Source organism: Symphalangus syndactylus, chromosome 24, assembly GCF_028878055.3.
Source record: "Symphalangus syndactylus isolate Jambi chromosome 24, NHGRI_mSymSyn1-v2.1_pri, whole genome shotgun sequence".
Lineage (NCBI taxonomy): Eukaryota > Metazoa > Chordata > Mammalia > Primates > Hylobatidae > Symphalangus > Symphalangus syndactylus.
In genome coordinates this window covers 27,931,215-27,951,480 of record NC_072446.2, presented here as the reverse complement: position 1 = coordinate 27,951,480, position 20,266 = coordinate 27,931,215, and the positions used below count along the sequence as shown (strand labels likewise).

General features: G+C 44.1%; 1 protein-coding gene across 7 annotated transcripts in view; it reads left to right on the top strand.

Moving 5' to 3' along the window:
• Window positions 1-20,266, top strand: part of PKIG (cAMP-dependent protein kinase inhibitor gamma) — a 90,150-nt gene that overhangs the window by 42,573 nt on the left and 27,311 nt on the right. For 3 of the 7 annotated variants that reach the window (XM_063633556.1, XM_055266432.2, XM_055266435.2), the window contains exon 2: window positions 17,600-17,669. The gene's annotated coding sequence lies outside the window, so the exon portion shown is untranslated. Of the gene's footprint in view, window positions 1-10,478; window positions 10,626-12,981; window positions 13,087-17,599; window positions 17,670-20,266 lie in introns of those variants that run through there. The other 4 variants (XM_055266434.2, XM_063633557.1, XM_055266433.2 and 1 more) reach the window with 2 other exon arrangements.

Here is a 20,266-nt window from a genome sequence, read left to right as displayed (position 1 = left end):
ATTTCTGATTCAAGCCTTAAAGAAAATATGTAGTTCAAACTTGGAAATAAATGGATTAAAAGTCACTTGTTCTTAAAATGTGGTTTCTTTTTATAATCTTTTAAAATTCAGCAACTTAAATAAAACATCCTGAGGGCAACATGTGTTAGTGAGGGGGACTGGGGGTGGCGTGGGGAGGGAGTGTGTTTGATGAAATTGTCCAGGAGCAAAGCACCACTTACTTGAAGCCCAGAGATTTGTCATCCAAATATGTGCAGATTGCTGGTGCTATAAATAGTTTGAACTCAAGTAAACAGCCTCTTCTCCCTAACTGCTGCTTGGCCATTGTTCAGATGCGAGCACAGACTGAGGAGCATCTTATACCAGGCTCAAGGCTCTTGTGCCCAAATTTTGGGCTGCTTCTCTTGTGGGGAGAGCTTCAACTACCCTGACTTGAGATGACCAAGGGTCACATGTTCACCCTCTTTAGTTATCCCACGTTTGGCTCTCACCCCTATGCAACCTGAGGTACAGTTTCATAAACATGCCTCTGCTCTGATGAGTAGCACTGATCTAAGAAGATTCCTGGCAACTATTAAAAAGCCCTGGGGCCCGATGGCTGTTGACTGAAGTAGATTTGGGAAGCACAGAAGTTCTTTTTTCAGGGCAGAGGCACGCATGGCTCATTTCTTTCTTTGGAACTAAGTAGAGTGGCACTGGTTGTCAGAACTGCTGCAGGCTGCCTGTGCCAGCAACTCATCTGCTCTGTGCCAGGCAGGCAGGCTGCTGACATTTCAAGAGTCCCTTTAAGGACTCAAGCAACATGCTGTCATTAGAGCAACTGAGGACATTCCATGGTTTATTAGTGTATTTCCTTTGGAAAAAATGTCTCCCCCTCTCTCTCTTTTTAAAATTCCTGCTTCAGCTGCATTGCTGCATTCATGTGCAGTGACTCTTATGTCAAATGCCCATGAGGAGATTATGACTAATTTAACATTTTGTTGTTGAGAGGACATAAGGAATGGTAGAAGGAATACTAGATTAAGGATCAGGAGCCTGGATTCTTGCGCAAGTTATGTAACTTTTCCCAGCTTTGATTTCTTCATTTGTCAAGTAAGGATAGTCATGTCCCTCCTGTTTCTTGGGGTTGATGAGAAAATTTATGTAAAGGTGCTTTCTGGACTATACCGAACAAACGGAATGCAAAGGAGAAGTAGGGTAACGGAAGGAGCTTGGCGTTTGAGTCTCACAGGCCTCACCCACACTGTGACCTCAAGCAAATGGCTAATGTCTCTCAGCCTCAACCTTTTCATCTGTAAAATGGGAACATCTATACTTGCCTTGCAGGAGTGTTAGAAGGATTAGAAATAACATATGTAAAGCACTGACAAATGGCAAACAATAGTTTAATAGCAATAATTGTTATTATTACACTTAATGTGGAGATATTCACTGTGGGTGATTTAGGATTCTAAACCTGAGGAAGTATTCAGTTTATAGATGTAGAGATTAGCAAAAGGCCCTGCTAGTAACGGATAGTAGCAACTGATAGTAATAGCTAACTTTAAAAAATCCAAGTAATACATGAATATGACTTTTTAAAAAAATCTCTGAGTCCAGAAAGGCATCTGTCTCCTGCTTACCTCCTCACCCTGAGGCAGCCATTTTATTTTTCTGCTTTTACTTCTTTTGGTGGTTACTTCTATTTCTCTAAATCATGTTACTCCTATTTCCTTTTTTAAATGAATTTTGTTTTTGTCAGAATGGTACACGCACATAGTTTGTGTTAGTCTTTTTTAAGGTCAAATATCATAAAAGATTTATAATAAAAACCATCTGTTCCCTGCCCCCACCCTTTCTTTACCCTTCCTCCTATCCTGCTCCCAAGAGCATATACTTTTGATCCTTTTAGGCGTTTGATCTAGCATTTATCTCTCTATGTCTAAATAATATGCTTATTGAGATATGTTTTTTAATTGTATTACAGAAATTTTGAAACATGTACAAAACTAGAAAGAATAGTGTAATGAATCCGCATGTACCACCCATTACCTGGCTTCAAAAATCAAAAACCCATGACCAGTCTTTTTTCATCTGTGCTGGTAGCCATTTTCCCCTGCCACTAGATTATTTTGGAGTAAATTCTAGACATCATTTTATCAGTAATTACTTCAGCGTTTTTTTTTTTTTGTCTTTGTTTTTGTTTTTGCAATGGAGTCTCAGTCTGTCGCCCAGGCTGGAGTGCAGTGGTACAATCTTGGCTCACTGCAACCTCCACTTCCCTGGTTCAAGCAGTTCTCCTGTCTCAGCCTCCCAGGCAGGTGGAACTACAAGCGCACGCCACCATGCCCAGCTAATTTTTTTATTTTTAGTAGAGACAGGGTTTCACCATAGTAGGTTGGTCTCAAACTCCTGACCTCAGGTGATCTACCTGCCTTGGCCTCCCAAAGTGTTGGGATTACAGGCGTGAGCTACCATGCCCAGCCTAGCGTATACTTTTAAGAGAATAAGGACTTCTTTTAAAAATATAACCACACTACTATCACACATAAAAAAATTAATAATCCTTTATTATTAGCAGTGATCTCCATTTAACTCATAAGTTATTTTTTTAGTTCCAGTCAGATCTAAACAAGGACCTCACATTACCATGCTGCTTTTTCTTGACTCATCAGTTTTTTGTTTGTTTTTGAGACAGTCTCACTCTGTTGCCCAGGCTGGAGCGCAGTGGCACCATCTCAGCTCACTGCAACCTCCACCTCCCAAGGTTCAAGTAGTTCTCCTGCCTCAGCCTCCCAAGTAGCTGGGATTACAGGCATGCGCCACCATGCCTGGCTAATTTTTGTATTTTTATTTTTGAGACAGAGTCTGGCCGTCACCCAGGCTGGAGTGCAGTGGCATGATCTCGGCTCACTGCAACTTCTGCATCCCGGGTTCAAACGATGCTCCTGCCTCTGCCTCCTGAGTAGCTGAGAATACAGGCACCTGCCACCATGCCCAGCCAATTTTTGTATTTTTAGTAGAGATGGGGTTTTGCCATGTTGGCCAGGCTGGTCTCAAACTCCTGTCATGCAGCTGGTTTTGATCAGACGTCCTGTCATGCTTTATTTGGCCATTCACAGTCAATAATAAAAGACTTCTTTAATGGGATAGGTCTCAGTTCATCTGTTTGTCCCATAGGTCTCTGCCCTGCCCGGGAAGCTGCTGGGTACTGGAAGGGTACTAAGGTACTAAGTGGAAGATGCTTTAGGGCACATGAGCAGGAGCAGCAGTTAGACTGAGGGCCCTTCACATGTTAGCATAAGGAGGCCAGTCTCTTACTAGAAGCCCTAGATCAATCCTAGGCAGTTCATTCAATTTATTTAAAGAGGCCTCCTGTCTTTGGCTGTGGTTCTGCAGAGCTTTTGGGCCCTCTGTGTGCTGCAGGTATGGGATAGAGGAGCTGGCTGGCACAGGACCTTCAGTGGATCCCTTAATTTTTTGGCCCTTCTGAATCTTCTCGACGCCTGCCTTCAAGTCCAGAGCCTCCCTGGGGTCCTGCACCATTCCTTGTCTCTCATTTCCAATGGTGCTTTCTTGTCCTTGTGCTCCAAACTTCAGCTTCTGTTGTCATACCTCTCTGAACTTTTTCTATCTTCCGGAAATTATTGGAAATGAAATCCCTTGTTCTCTAATGATCCTTCCTTCAGCAAGAAGGCCCAATTTGTAGTTCAGAAGACGTGCTTTTTACAAAAAGTATGTTAATGTTTTACCATAGACTGGACTAAGTAGAGTGTGTGTGTGTGTGTGTGTGTGTGTGTGTGTGTGTGTGTGTGTGTGTTTAGAAAATATTTATTGAGTTTCCTATTTTATGCCAGGCACTCTTCTAGGCGCTTGGGATAGATGTATTCAGTGAACCAGGGAGACACACTGTTGACCTTGTGGAGCTTACAGTCTGGTGGGAAACACATGGAACGTGTACTTATAAATATGTTAAGAGACATAGGAGTACCATGAGACCAGTACAGCAGGGGGAGCTAACGTGGCTCAGAGAAAAGGGCGCCCTAGGGAAGTGACATTTAATCTGAAATCTGATGGCTGAATAGGAGTTAACCAAAGTAAGAGGGAAGAGCCCTTCAAATTTGTATTTCAAAGTGCAGTAGCAAGTGAGAGTCTGAAACCAATAGAGAGTAGCAAGTGAGAGTCTCAAACCTTCTCCTGTTGGAGCACCAGGCTGTACTACCTCAGGATAGTCCCTTGCCTTCTCTGGATCTGGCATTCCTCACCCCTAAAATGAGGAGACCACATGCTCTTTTCAGCTGCAAAAATCAATGAGTCCAAGACTGTTTAAAGTTAAGGTCACTGTTTAAGTGAAGGTCCATCTCTCCCAAAACAGCTGTAGTTGGAAACTTATCTCAAGCTGGTGGGAAGTGGTTTGAAAAAAGGCAGGGAGGGGACACTGTGATATCCTGTGAACCCATCCAGTTTCTATCGACATAATCACTGGAGTCAGGCTTCTCTTCTCCTTCCGGCTCTCCTTCAGACACACCAAATCAGCATTTCAAAAGGGACCACAAAGTGGATCCTCAGGACACCAAACCCTGAAGAAAAAGCAGCCACGTGTACTCCAAAACCAAAAAAATACGTTGAGCAATGTCTTAGTCATCTTTTGTGAGTTTGATTCCCCACCCCCCAAAAATGACTTAAGTTTCTGATTTCAAAACATTGTGTGTGTGTGTGGTTTTTTTTTTTTTTTTTTTTTTGAGACAGATTATCATTCTGTCACCCAGGCTGGAATGCTGTGGCATGATCTCAGCTCACTGCAACCTCTGCCTCCCAGGTTCAAGCAATTCTCCTGCCTCAGCCTCCTGAGTAGCTGGGAGCCTCCTGAGTAGCTGGGACTATAGGTGTGCACCACCACACCCAGCTAATTTTTTTGTGTTTTTTTAGTAGAGATGGGGTTTCACCATGTTGGCCAGGCTGGTCTCGAACTCCTGACCTCAAGTGATCTGCCCGCCTCAGCCTCCCAAAGTGCTGGGATTACAGGCATCAGCCACCGCGCTTGACCAAGAACATTGTTTTAAGTGTAAGTGTGGTTCCTTCTCTGGGGCCTTACACCAGGATTGTGGTGAGACGACGTATTGTTCTCCTTCCTTTTTTCCTGTTCTTCTGTATTTTCTTATCTTTTTACAATAAGCATTATGATTATAATTGGAAAGAAAATCTACTTTTATTCGTAAATCTCAATCAATATACTTCTCAATTAATTGTCTAGAAAAAATATGGACCTTCTAACTGCATGGCATAGTGAATAAGTGAGTTGGAAATGGTATATGACAGCTGAAACCTGCCTTTGATAGGGTGATGAGCGATTGCACCGTATAGCAGCTGTGTGGACTAGAAAGTGGGTAGTGGTGGCCAGAATTTTTTTATTCATATACTCCTTCAACAGATATCCATCAGTTGCTAGCTAATATAGTTTGGATGTCTAACTATATTGATGGATAGCTGTTGGATGTCATGTTGAAATGTGAACCCCAGTATTGGAAGTGGGGCCTGGTGGGAGGTGTGTGGGTTATGGGTACAGATCTCTCATAAATGGCGTGATCCCCTCCCTGCTGTAATGAGTGAGTTCTTGTTTGGTTAGTTCAAGTGAGAACTGGTTATTTTTTAATTAAAAAAAAATTATTTTGGCCAGGCATGGTGGCTCATGCCTGTAATCCCAGCACTTTGGGGGCCCAAGCTGGGCGGATCACGAGGTCAGGAGATAGAGACCCTCCTGGTTAACACGGTGAAACTCCATCTCTACTAAACATATAAAAAAATTAGCCAGGTGTGGTGGTGGGCGCCTGTAGTCCCAGTTACTCGGGAGGCTGAGGCAGGAGAATGGTGTGAACCTTGGAGGCGGAGCTTGTAGTGAGCCGAGATTGTGCCACTGCACTCCAGCCTGAGACTCCCATCTCAAAAAAAAAAAAAAAAATGCAAGGGACTACATGTGTGCACCACCACGCCCAGCTAATTGTTGTATTTTTAGTAGAGACGGTGTTTCACCATGTTGGCCAGGCTGGTCTTGAACTCCTGACCTCAGGTGATCTGCCTGCCTTGGCCTCCCAAAGTGCTGGGATTACAGGTGTCAGCCACCGTGCCTGGCCCTGGTTGTTTAAAGAACCTGGCACTTCTCCTTCTCACACTTGCTCCCCGTCTTGCCATGCAACATTCTGGCTCTCCTTTCCCTCTTACCATGTCTAAAAGCTTCCTAAGGCCTCACCAGAAGCAGATGCTGGTGCCATGCTTCTTATACAGTCTGCAGAACCGTGAGTCAAATAAACCTCTTTTCTTCATAAATTATTCAGCCTCAGGTATTCCTTTATAGCAATGCAAATGGACTAACACTGTGCCCAAACAAATTAATCAGTCTGTGCCTGTGATTTTCTTATGTGTCAGGCAGGGATAATAATTATACCTACCTCATAGAGATCCTTATGGGATTAAATGAGGTAATTTATATAAAGCAGTTAGAATACGACCGGGCACGGTGGCTCACACCTGTAATCCCAACACTTTGGGAGGCCAAGGCAGGCAGATCACTTGAGATCAGGAGTTCAAAACCAACCTGGGCATATGGCGAGACCCCCGTCTCTACAACATAAATAAATAAAATAAACAGAATATTACCTGGCATATGGTAAATATCCAATAATAGTTTTGGGGTTTGTTTATAGATTTCCTTATTTTAATAAGTATCTCATAATATGTACAAAATGCTGCTAAATTAGACACAGATCTTTTCCTTAAAAAGTTAGGATTCTGGCAGAGAAAAAAGACCTGCCCCCAAATAAATATGTGTCAACGGAGAAAAGGGTATGTTTCTTAAGAGAGAAACAGAGAATACTAAGGAAATTCAGAGGAAGGAGAGACCCCTTCTAAACTGGGGGTAGAGGGTGGAATTAAACAGCCAAAGTTTCCCTCATCCTCAAACGGAGCTGATACTGCTGTCTGTGAAAAACAGCCAAGTTTCCTGAAGGGAAGCCCTTTAGGAGGTGGTAGTGCAAGGGGGTTGTGGATTGAGGACTTGGCACCACGCGGTCCCTAGTTAGAGCGCAGGCTCTGCCCCTTGCTCCCGTGAGCCTTTGAGCAGGTTGGTCGGCTCACCATGCATCTGTTGCTACAGCTGTAAGATGTGAATATTAATAATGCCTCCTGCACCTGATTATTGTGAGGATGACATGAAGTGGTGTTTATAGAGTGCTCAGCGCACAGCTTGGCCCAAGCCCACATAAGTGTGTCCAGTATTGTCAGTTATAAGAAGAAATGAATTTGCCAGTGTTGCTATGGTTTTGTCTTCCGGGATTCTGTCACAGACATAGAATTACTCAGTTCACAAGGGAAGTGATACAGAGTACGTGTTGTTGAAGAAAATGATGTTGTTTTTATGAATGGGCTCCTTACTATTATTTTTATTCAAGTAACAAAACATGATTCAAAGCACCCATCTCAAGCGCCCAGCCTCATTTCCTGACGCCTACTCAGGCTTCTGGAATAAAGGCTCAGCCAAACAATGGCCCTGACCTCCAGTCCCTCCAAACTGAGTGTTGCTGCTGAGAACAGGCCTGACAGCTCTGGGTGGGCTTTTGTTCATTACTCATCCTGACATTCTGGAGAAATACAGGACCCTTTTGACTTCCCGACCAATCTTTGACTTTATTTCATTGTCACATCACCATTAGGGCAAAGGATGATGAAATGGTCAGAATTAGACAAGAAGTATTCAAGTATTTTTCAATGTATAGTATGTGCCAGGCACATAACCCACACAGGAACCTTGGAGAGTAAGGCTATTATTCTTCTCATTTTACACTGGGAAACCAAGGCACAGCAAGAAGGTCTAGGGACTAGAAGGAAGCCCAGATCTCTCTGAGCTGTGAACAGCTGCTCACTGTGGGTTACCAGGCTGGTGGTTTTTTTGTTTTTTGTTGTTTTTTTTTTTTTTTTTTTTTTTTTAAAGACGGAGTCTCACTGTGTCGCCCAAGCTGGAGTGCAGTGGTGCGATCTCGGCTCACTGCAACCTCCGCCTCCCGGGTTCAAGCAATTCTTCTGCCTCAGCGTCCCAAGTAGCTGGGACTACAGGCACACGCCACCATGCCTGACTAACTTTTTTTGTATTTTAGTACAGACGGGGTTTCACCGTGTTGCCCAAGCTAGTCTCAAACTCCTGAGCTCAGGCAATCCACCCACCTCGGCCTCCTAACGTGCTGGGATTACAGGCATGAGCCACTGCGCCCGGCCAGGCTGTTGTGGTTTTTATTCCACAGCAGTCCTATGTCACATTGTTGAAAAGCCTTCAGATTGGCAAACTCCCTCCTAATATAGCCTGTTTTCTTGGGTGTTTTCTGATAAGCATCTGTGTTTTCTGAGAACTAATAAAAATTCTTGTTAAACCACAAACTACCACAGCCTCTTCCTTACCTATAGAGAGCCACTTTCCCAGTAGAGCTCTGGTCCTACCTTCCCATCACCATCAAAGTGGCATTGAAACAGATCAGATCTGCTCCTTTTGAGAGTTAGCTGGAGCCCAGTCTTGCTTCAGGCCACACAGGATTTGGGTAGCAAAGCAAGGAGAGCAGCGTCTCTGACCTAGTGGCCTGAGTGTTTCTTTTCCCAGGCTGGTGGCAGCAACCATTTTGAGAAATGGCATTGGCATTGGCATGTGTGTGGCATGTGTGCTGACCTAGTTAGGAGTTGAGGCTTCATTTCTAATTCTGTCCCTTTCGTTTTGAGCTGTGTGACCTTGGGCATGTCACCTAACTTCTCTGTATATGTCTTTTTTTTTTTTTTTTGAGATGGAGTCTCGCTCTGTCGCCTAGGCTGGAGTGCAGTGGCGTGATCTCGGCTCACTGCAAGCTCCTCCTCCCGGGTTCACGCCATTCTCCTGCCTCAGCCTCCCAAGTAGCTGGGACTACAGGCGCCCACCACCACGCCTGGCTAATTTTTTTGTATTTTTAGTAGAGACAGGGTTTCACCATGTTAGCCAGGATGGTCTCGATCTCCTGACCTTGTGAACATCCGCCTCGGCCTCCCAAAGTGCTGGGATTACAGGCGTGAGCCACCACGCTCGGCCTGTATACGTCTTCTTATCCAGGAAGGAGAGATTAATAATGTAGCCTCATAGCACTTATCTAATTCTCCTAAGGATATTATGAGAATCAAATGAGATGATGTACAATGAGAGCACACATTTATTCAATACTTAGTATGTACCAAATACTTTCAGTTTCCTTACATGTGTTTTTTAATTCTCACAATCCTAAAACAGAGGCACTAGTATCCCACTTGACAGTTAAAAAAACTGAAGTTCAGAGAAATTAAGTCACACAGGACTCAGATCCACATCTGTGGCTCCCAAATGATGTTCCTAACCACTATGCATGTCACCTTGCTTCCCATTGTACACGAAAGTAGAGAGATGTTCTTTGTCTTTACCATCAAGCACTCTCCAAATGCAAGAAATGATCTCTGGTAACCACTGCTGTTCCATGTTGGTCCCTAAGGACACTTACAGCCTCTTACTTATTTGTCTTATCTTGTAGTTTATGCTGCTGCTTTGCGTGTCCCTAAGGACTTGTTCAGTGAATTCTTTTGGTTTTACTCCCAGAGAATCTGTTCATCTCCTTCATAAAGGGGGTTAAAGGTGCCCAGCTGAGCCTGGCATCTTGGGCAGTGGCCTCTACTTCTCCAGGGTTCTTCCTTCCCTCAAGCATAGAGTTGGGTAGCTTGTAGTAAAATGCTCTATAATGCATTTGTTGATAAGCTCCCCAGTCACTGATTTTTAGTCATTGAATCTCAGAAGTGGAAAGCACCAAAGCCAGCATTTTGTTGATAGGGAAACTGAGGTCCAGAGAGGGATGTGACTTGCTTGAGGTCATTCATTCAGTTGAAGCCCTGACCAAGACCGGAACCCAGTTCCCCAGGGGACAGACCAGTGCTGTTTCCAAGCCTTCCCCGGGGGCACACATCACCTCCCCTACATGAAGGACAAACTCATGTACTGTGCCCAGCATGTACCTAGGAGACCTGGGAGAAATGAAACAACTTGGAAAATTGGGCAGGAAGAAAGAGATGGGTGTGGGGTGGGGTGAAGATCTCCACCATAACTGGTATATTATATACCAAAGAAAGGAATTAAACACACGGGAAAGCAGACAACCCACTAAGAAGCAAAGGAATTTACCCAGGAACCCTGGCTCAGTGAGTGGATAGGAAGCCTTTTGTCACTAAAGCTGTAGGGTTGAAAATTGAAGGAAGGATGTTAGGCAAGCGTGGTGGCCTGGGATGCAGTTACAACCCCCTGGCTCATTGTCCAAAGGAAATGGATCTCTCCTGTGGACAGAGAGGTGGAAACTGAGCGAGTGAGTTGTGTGGTTGACATCATCAGGCTGAGCATTGGATTACAACAAATGGGGACTTACTTGGCCAGAGACATGGGAAACACCCACTAAAACCTCAAAGTGCTTTTCATTTAGGAGACACGGGGAAGAGACAGAGAGGAGGGTAGAGTGAGAATCCTGCCTGCACCACAGGTCTGGACTGCTAACCTTGAATCCTGGTTTCTTAAATTCTGCCTCCGCTTCTGACTGAGAACCACTGGATTTTGAGGAAACTTTGGTCTTGTAAGTAGAACTTTACTCTCCTCCCCTGCCCAACACCCCCACGGAGAAGCAGAGCTTGGAGGCAGAGCTCTCTGGAGAACTTGCTTTCCAGCCTGTTGGCCACAAAATGTCTATTTTTATATAATGATATATGTGAGCTTGCTCTGAAAATTATGGCCTTGTCTGAAACTGCCTAAGGCTAGTCGGAGCCTCAAGTCTCACAGATGGGCTCCATTCAGATGCTGTGTCATTTTTACCCAAAGAACTTTGACAGAGTATTCAGAGCTTTAAAAGCAGCTCCTTGCTCCAAATACAGGTGAAGAAATAAATCTTCCCTAAGAAATTCGTGTTTGTAAAATGCTTTCTTTTTTTCTGATTACAAAGGTGGTATAATAATTTTTAAACATTCTAGAAAGAAAAGTCTCTGCAAGTAGTGAAAATTCCCTATTATCTTCCCCCTCAGGAATATGATTGTTGTGTTAAATTTCAGTTACAGATACGGTCAGACTTCGTGAATTTATCACATATAAACCCAGTGCTGCAGGAGCTGTGTGGAAAACTCCAAGATGGAAAGGGGTTGGAAATCTTTAACCTTGGGTTTGCGATCTTTTTATTGCTTCCTTTTAAAAATTTGCTGTTTATGCCTGGAATATAAACAGGACATGTAAGCCCTTAGGCGTTTTATTTGTTGGTGTCTGTTTTCAGGGTTTGAAACTAAGCAAGCTACTCTGTAGAGAGGAAAAGAGGGGGCCCTTGTTGTACCCAGGTCCCTTACTTGGTGGGTCCCTGAACTGAGGGTTCCTAGGTGGCTTGAGATGGCTTGCAGTGTGTGGGAGCCCACCTCCCCTGATAGCAGGTTATTTGAAAAGTTACAGCTAACGGGAAGATTTCAGCTTAAACGAAAAGCCACCATATATTAGAAGGGTCACCCAAGGAAACTGTCACCTTGGGCAAGTGTTTCACACTCTCTGGGTCTTGTTTCTTCATTTGTACCTAATGAGGGGACAAAACTAGATGATCTCTGTATTTCCAAATTCAGTATGAAATGAACTGCCCATATTTCTTTTCCCTTTGTGTTGGGCCCTTATCGCCTTAGGAGCAAAGTACCCTAGGTTTTCAGTTTCCCAGAGTAGCTAAAAATGGGTGCCTGTAGGACAGTTAAAAGAAGACATAAAACAGGCAACATTAAGTTACTTCTGAGTTTTTATGGGTCTTTTTCAGGTTAGGTGTTCTTGAAGAAAGAGAAAGAAAAAGTCTCAGTGGTAAGTGTATGTGCACACGCGTACACTAGCACGTACACTTGGGGAGACAGGAAAGAAGGAATTGGCATTATTGAGTATCTTTTAAGCACTAGGCCCTATGTTATGCTCAACCCTTTACAGAGCGCTAGATGGTCAGTATTATTCCCTAACCCCATTGACTGAGGACAACCATCTACTTATATGTTCTCATATTATCCTGAACTAAACTGTATTTACATAATTACTGGCATAATTTCAATTCCCCATGTCTCCACTAGACCATCTGCACCTTCTCTGCGTGTCTGTCTAGCCCATCACTATGCCCCATTGCCTAGTAGAAAGCCTGGCACATAGGTACAAAGGAGACACAACTTAATTTAAACTTAAAGCCCACCATCCTAGTTCCTAGTTTGGCTAGAAAGAGAGAGAAGAAGGGGGAAAATCCCTCTATTTGCCCCTCTTTCATCATTTAACATAGACCCACCCTCTCCTGCCACAAGGGAAGGATAGCCACAGCCAGAGTGCAAAAAAAAAAAAAAAAAAAGCAAAAGGCTTCAGATCTTGAATTTTGAGTTTCCAAGGTGCCAAGTCTTGACAAATTAAGGTTTTTGTTTTGTTTTGTTTTGTTTTTGTTTGTTTTGTTTTCTTTAAGGGCATCAGAGACCTTAATCCTCAGGAAGTTGTGGTATTTAGAAACTATTTGTTTGAATTAACGTCCCAGTTAACAGGAGGGTTCTCAAAGGCCCTTGGCACTTCTTTTTTTTTTTTTTTTTTGAGACGGAGTCTCGCTCTGTCTCCCAGGCTGGAGTGCAGTGGTGCAATCTTGGCTCACTGCAGCCTCCGCCTCCCATTTTTGTTCAAGGGATTCTCCTGCCTCAGCCTCTCGAGTAGCTGGGATTACAGGCGCCTGCCACCACACCCGGCTAATTTTTGTATTTTTAGTAGAGATGGGGTCTCTTGGCACTTCTAAAGCTGCAGTCTTCCCCAGCATTTCATCCCATGAAGGTGGACTGTTGCTGCCATGGACCCACCCATGGGCATGGGCAGTGGGAAGGCCAGGGCATCCTCTGCTTCATCCCAGCCCCGCTGGGATCTTGAGATTCGGGCTAATCAAAAAAGGCATCCTTTTTCCTAAGGTGGTGGTGAGAAGGTGATGTTCTGGAAGGAAGGTGCCTAGACTTTGTGGTCCCTGCTAGGAGGTGGAGAGTGGAAATGTGGAATGCCTCACACTCCTCAACTAGGTAGGCCTTCATGTACCAGATGAGGGTGGCTTTCAGTTCTTGTTTTGTGTGTCAAAGTCGCTCCTGTTATCAGTGTGCGTTTCCTGATCTCTCCCACCTCAGTCACTCCCGGCAGTGAGTTTAGGGCATCTTGGGAGTGGAGGTAGGTTGTGGAAAAGATGTGTCCAGAGATCTTACTTGGCTTTGGTATCTTCCTGAAATAAATGTCACACACAGGGCTGGGCATCTTGCATATGCTGACTTCTCTTAATCTTCACAGCAATGATGTGAGGCAGAGATCATCTCCATTTTACATCTAAGAAAGGCACAGAGAGGTGCAGTGGATTGCCCAGAGTCTCACAGCTGGCAGGGGATAGAGCTTTAGTTCCCAATGAGAACTGGCTGTCCCCGAAACCCTTGAATATCTCACCATACTGCCGTGCCTTTTTCATATCACCTCCCTGGATCTCAGTTGCTCCATCTGTTACATGATGACAAGTGAACTCTAGTCAGAAGTCAGAGTGGTGTTTTGGTTTTAATTTGAATGCCTTTAGGCAGGTGTGTTCTCCAGTTCATTACGATTTGCGCATTCGCCTGCCCCATCACTTGTGCCCTCTAGTCTCCTGCCTGGCCCCTGGCCCCTGTGGGAATTTGCAGCCCTGCATCTGGTTGGTGTCCACCGTTTCTTTCTATTTAGACAATCTAGAGTGCAGTGAGAAACTGGAAAGCGGTAGCAGGTGAGAGCTCTAGAGTTCAGTGAGAAATTGGAAAGGGACAGCAGGTGAGAGCTCTGCTTTCACCACCACCTAGCTGGGAGATCCTGGACTCATCACCTCACCTTATAGAACCTACTTATCTTTCTGTCAAGTGGGGGGTCACAGTCATACCTCAGAGGGGTGCCATGCGGATGAAATGAGTTAGGGCTCATAAAGCACTTAGTTGGTACAAAAATACATGCTTAGGATTAGCTGCTGTCAATTTCCAGAAAGAGAATGTCAGCCAATGTATACAGGCATCTGCCCCCTCAGACATAGGATGACATTTGCATGAGGAACCAGAAGTTATCTTTGAACTCATCATTTTGAAACCCCTGTGATGGACCCTGGAGCTGCCATGTTGGCTCTTCAAACCAAGCCTCAGCATTGTTTCCTGTCACCCGGTCAAGTGGTGCTGAACCTCAAATCAGCCAGCCAGTGCTGAGGCCAAAAGCAGAAGTGGGTGCTATTCTCTTGGGACCAGAGGACCCTGGCCCAGCCACTTAAGGAAGAAGCTGGTAGCAGGTGCTGGGTGTGACAGACAAGAAGCTGAACTGGCCCAATTAACTCTGCCAAGTGCTTTCACGAGGGGCCAGAAGCAATTCCTAAGTGGAGACCGAGGTGGAAAATCTAAAGTTCTGGGAAACAGGTTATTAAATCATGACCCTAGGCTGAGCTCACTACCTCCTGGAAATCCTTCAGAAATGTCTTAGGAAAACTTGGAGTACTGCTCCTTCAAAGAGTGGTTTCTTTGGAAGTTGCCGTGGGCTCCTATGCTGACTGATTATGAATTGCAGATTAGAACACATAATGCATCCGCTCTTACTGGAGGAAGCTGCATTTCCTAAAAGAAGTCTCTTTAATCTTTCAAGAAATTACAGGCTTTAGCTTGACTCTTCAGAACTGAATAATGGCCCTTCATGGCACTGAAGAAAGTATTTGGTGTATTCTTACTATGTCCCAGGGACCTAGGTCAGTTATTGTTTTAGTACTTTATCAGTGTAGTCTTTAACATTCCATAAATGTACACTGAAGGCCTGTTAGTACTAAGCACTGGGCTAGAGGACCAGGGTAAAGACACTGCCTCTGGTCTTGTAGAATTCTCTGTGCATCAAGGGAAGGTAGGCAGAGGAGTGAATAATTTTAATGGCACGTGAAAAGTACTGCAAAAGAAATATGCACAAGTGCTACAAAACACCAGACACTGGATCAGCATCTTGTGGAGGTCCTGATCTTGCGCTGGGTTGATTCCTTCTGCTCTCTCCCTACAGTTCCTGACTCTGGGAGCTTTGCCAGCATTTGCATTAGGGAGCAACTGAGAGCTGCCCCTGCTGAAGCACTCACTTCTGGCACCTTCCTATCCCCTGTGGCTTCAGAGGGGCGGAAAGAACACTTCCTCACAAAAATGTATGGGCCCCACCTGAGAGGGCCCTGAATCTGAAGTCCAAAGTTATAGTAAGGAAACAGAGGGATGGGTGACTTTTGTAGTCTAAAATCACCACTGATTTTCCGTTGGTTTGTTTTTATAACATTTATTGTGGATTTTTTTTTTTTCTGATTGCAAAATTAGAATATGTTCAAGGGAAGAAAAGCTAGATAGTACAGAAAAACATACTTAAAATAAATCATCACTCAGTGATTTCACTTCTCTGTTTTTGAATAAGGGCCTGTCTCCCAATCCCCCCACCCACACATACCGCTGTATTTCAAGTTTAGCTCTAATTTTAATTTCTCCCTGGGCAAAGTCTCATGTTTGTTTGCATATCTCAAAGGTGCTTGTGTTCTGGGCTCCAATCACTAGTATCTGCAATTGGTTAGAGCCTGCGGCCATCATTTGTACTTTCCTCGATGTGTGAGTAGATTCATCTACTGCTAAGAACCCTTTATGTGTTAGGCATCATGCAAGGTGCTGTGGGGAATGTCAAGGTAAATAAGACTTTGAGGTTGCTCACAGCCAGATAGGAAAAAAAGACTCAGATAACATGAACACATTGTGAAAACGTGCCCCAAGATGGGTACAGAGTCCTGTAGAAAGCCTAAGAGATTGGAGGAGCAGTAGCGTTTGAGCTGAGCCTTCAATAAATTTTTCACGTATTTAGCCAATATTTGTTGAGAACCTAATATCCGTCAGGCACTGGGCAAGGTGATAGGTGGATGATGTTAAATATAACAGGCATGGCCTTTACCTGCATGAAGTTTACAAGCACAAATGGTGGTGTTAAGAAGTCAATAAGCAGGGGGAGTGAAAGAGGAGAATGTGGCTGGGGTCTTCCTTGGAGAGTGTGGCTGGGGTCTTCCTTGAAAAGGTGGTATTTAAACTGAGAAGAGGGCTGGGCGCGGTGGCTCATGCCTGTAATCCCAATACTTTGGGAGGCCAAGGTGGGTGGATCACCTGAGGTCAGGATTTCAAGATCAGCCTGGCCAACATGGCGAAACCCCGACTGTACTAAAAAAATACAAAAATTAGCTGGGTGCAGTGGCACGCGCCTATAGCCCCAACTACTTGGGAGGCTGAGGCGGAAGAATTGCTTCAACTTGGGGGGCAGAGGTTGCCGTGAGCTGAGATCGTGCCATTGCACTCCAGCCTGGGTGACAGAGTGAGACTCCATTTAAAAAAAAAAAAAAAAAAAAAAATGAGAAGAGGAGTCAGTTATACCAAGAGTAAAGGAGGGAGAGGGAGTAAAGAAGGGTGCTAGATTATTCCTTCCTTTGCTCATTATTGATTCTAAAAATCTCACTTATTTTCTGTATTCCATTTCCTTTCTACTGGAGAATATTCTTGGGGTCTGTGAATGGTAAACTTGCCCAGTCTTTGTTTGAAAATATCTTTTGCCCTCACACTTGATATGTTAGCTAGATATAGAATTTTTTGCATAGCATGTGTAATGAATGTGAAAGTTATACATGCCTCTTTAAAAGTTTTCAATCAAAACAGAAATAGATAATGTACAAAGTGAAAGTCTTTCATTTCTTTTCTCACAATTTCTCAAAAGAGAAGAATTTTTTTCAAGAGAGAAGTTTTCCAGGGGGAACCATTGGTTACAGTTTGCCCTTTTCTATGTATACTGAAAATTGTTTAAAGTGTAAAGTATGTATACTTTTAAAAAATGTGCAGGTACACAAATGCTGTACTTTTTTTTTTCTAAACATAAATAATCATGTTCACATTTGAGCAGGACACAGTAGTTCACACCTGTAATCTCAGCTACTCAGGTGGCTGAGAGTGGATGATTGCTTGAGGCCAGGAGTTTGAGGCTACAGTGAGCTATGATTGCACCAGTACACTCCAGCCTGGGGACAGAGTGAGACCTTGTCTCTTAAAATTAAAAAAAAAAAAGTAAAGTTCTTTTTTTAATTAAAAAATGATAATATATGCAATTTTACAATATACTTTTTAACAATCAAGCGTGTACTTTTTTCCGTATCAGTACAATGAAATCTCCTTCATTCTTTGAAATAGCTGTATAGTTTCTCATGGTATTGATACACAATAATTTAACTATTTTTCTATTAATAGACATTTAAGTTGTTTTCGCCTCTTGGTTTTGCTACTGTACAATGTTTCACTGAGTATTTTTTTACTTAGATAAATATATCTGTAGTATAAATTCCTGGACATTTCAAGAATGTGATGTGTCCAGGAATTTGACCCCAAAGGGTATGTATGCACATTTAACAAGTTAATAGATATTGTCAACTTGTCTTCCCAAAAGATTGTTTCAATTTATAATCCCAGAGTATGTCTGGCTCTAATTTTTGTTTTTCTTCTCGTTCCTTAGAATTCCCGTACTGATTAGTCAACAGTGGAAAATCTGAAGAGATGCAAGCAGGAAAAAGAAATTAAACCAGGTAGGTAGTGGCACTGTTCATACTCTACTGCCAGAGCAGCACACATTTTTGCCTGAATATCTTTATTTCTGGTTGAAGGAAGAAAATACGTAAGTTCCAAACGAAATTAGTGGGAGGTTTTGACCTTATGAAGAAAAGGCAGGATGGCTCTTTTCAGAAGTTACATGCATAACAGCATGCTGCAATTTCACAGTCAAGATTCCATTTTCAGGCAGTTTTTTTTTAATAGCATCAGAAAGACAGTTTACCTTTGGTGGCTTAAGAGGGGATGGGTTTCCCAGCCATGTACTTAAGCTTAAGCAGGTGGAATCATACACAGGAGTTACTAGCAACATTGGGCCTGGTGCCAGCTTTCCTCTCCACCAAGTGTTTGCTGTAAAGCTGTTTTTCACAAAGACCAGGGCACATTATGGGAATTTTCATTTTAATGCTGTAATAGGGGAGCAAAAGCAAGCAAAACCCAACCCAAAGAAATGGGTTCGGCCCAGTAGTCTGGTGAGAAGGGATGAAGATGCAGTCCCTCCAGCTGAGAACAAATTGCCATTCACAGAGCACAGGTGGCCCGCCTGGCAGTATGGCCACCTTGGGTCAGTGTCCATAGTTTATGATATCTAAATGTTTCAGGCATAAGTTAATAATTTTAAACTCAGGGTAACATAATAATCGACTTTTTACCTAAAGCAGCAGTATTTATCAACAAATCTGGTGAATTTCTTTGAATCGTCAAGTTGGAAGTACCGGGTCCACAGAGATCTTTTCACCCACCAGGCATCTTTTCACCTACCAGGCATTCATCGGCATCCATGGATGTAGTTGTTAAGGTATCAGAATTGAAGGCTATTCTAGATTGGCCTACACCCACCTGGACCTTCTCCATAGCTGGAATTGTCACAAAGAGGCTAAAGAGCCTGGGGATGAGTGCATCGCTCTGAAGAGCTTGCCGAATCCACTGTGCATCTGTCCATAAGCTAAGGATGGTGTGAGGGCTGAAAGCTGCATGGGAGAGAGAAGGTCTTGTGATTTTCTCTCTCTTCAGCACTGTAGGGGGCACAGTGCAGCTGTGTCTGGTGCAGCTCAGTTTAGACTCCTGCCTCAGCCAAGAAAAGATTTTTTCATTTTTACATTAATTTAGCAGATATTTATGGAGCATCTTCTATAAATTGGACACCAGATAACAAAGCAAAAGTGGCACAGTCCTTGCCCTCAGGAAGCGTATGGGTCTGGCCAATAGTAGACTAGTAGCAGTAGTCTGTGGTAGGTCCAGAGGGCTAGTGGGCGGAGGGTGCTGAGGCTTGAAAGGTATGCAGGAGATGACTTGGAGAAGAGTGGATGGGGACAGGCTGGGGGCTTGCGGAGCAGCACAGCGAAGGCCTGGAGGCTCGGGGGGAGCAGCACTCCATGGAAATTCCATGGGCCAAATGCAGTGCCCTGGCTGGAGTTGAGTCTGGAGGTGGCCATGAATGAATCTGAACTTTATCCTGATGGCTCTGAATGGAAAGTCATGGAGGGTTTTAAACGGGAGAGTTGTGAGTCAGGCTTAGGAAGGAGACTGTCTAGCTCCAGTTTGGGTAAGGGACTGAGAGAGTTCTAAGGGACTGAGAGAGTTCAGCACTCTGCCTGGCCCACTCTCATCACCTCTCTTCTTAGCGCCTGTGCTCCTCCTTCCCTTGGACCTTCAAGAAGGCAGAGGACAGGGCCCGAAGTCTGAGATAAGATAGCCTTCTTGGGGAGAAAAGAGGAAGTGGTGCTGGGTGGGTGGATGGGGGCACCCAGTGTAAAGCAGAGCATACAGGTGGCCTTGGACAAGTCACTTCACACCTGTGAGCTTCAGTTTTCTTATCTATTAAATGAAGATAATAAGTATTACTCTTCTTTTTTCTCATCTCATGAGATACCATCATGATATCTCAAAATATCATGGATATTTTACATGCCCAGCTAGGGTTTCCAGAGAAATCTCTCTGTTTTGTTTGCCATGTAAGGATTTGTTGAAATCCTCAAGCACATATTAAGTGCGTCCTGTCGCTGCAGCTTATCGCCTGGGATGAGAGCAGTGAAGAAGCCCTATCCTCAGGATCAGTCTCACAGCTCCCTCTCCCTGCAGCCAAGAAGGACCAGTCTACAGAGGGGAGGGAGCAAACACTGACTGAAGGCCAGGTGTGTGCTTGGCAACACCCACAGACAAAAGAGTGCTTGGGCAAAGCTGCTAGAACTATTATTTAAGCCATGTGCCAGACATGATAAGCACTTACATCCTTCTCAGCCTCATTTAGTTTGATCTTATGAAGTACATATATATTATCTCCATTTGATAGATGAGGAAACCGAGACTCAAAGAGGTGGAACTGTTTGCTGGTACTGACACAATTAGGAAGAAGGAGAAGGGCCGGAGTCTCGAGTCTGTGCTCTCTGACTTCTGTGTGTAGCGCCTGCCATTCTGCTGGTGCTCCTTCAGACCTTTCAGACAGTACAGAGGACACAGAGGAATCAAGGGACGGCTATTCTCTTACAAACCTTGAAAATCCTGTACAGAGCCGTCAGACAACCAAAACGTGGTCCAGAACTGAATCCTGGGGCCAGCATGCCCATTTAGCACT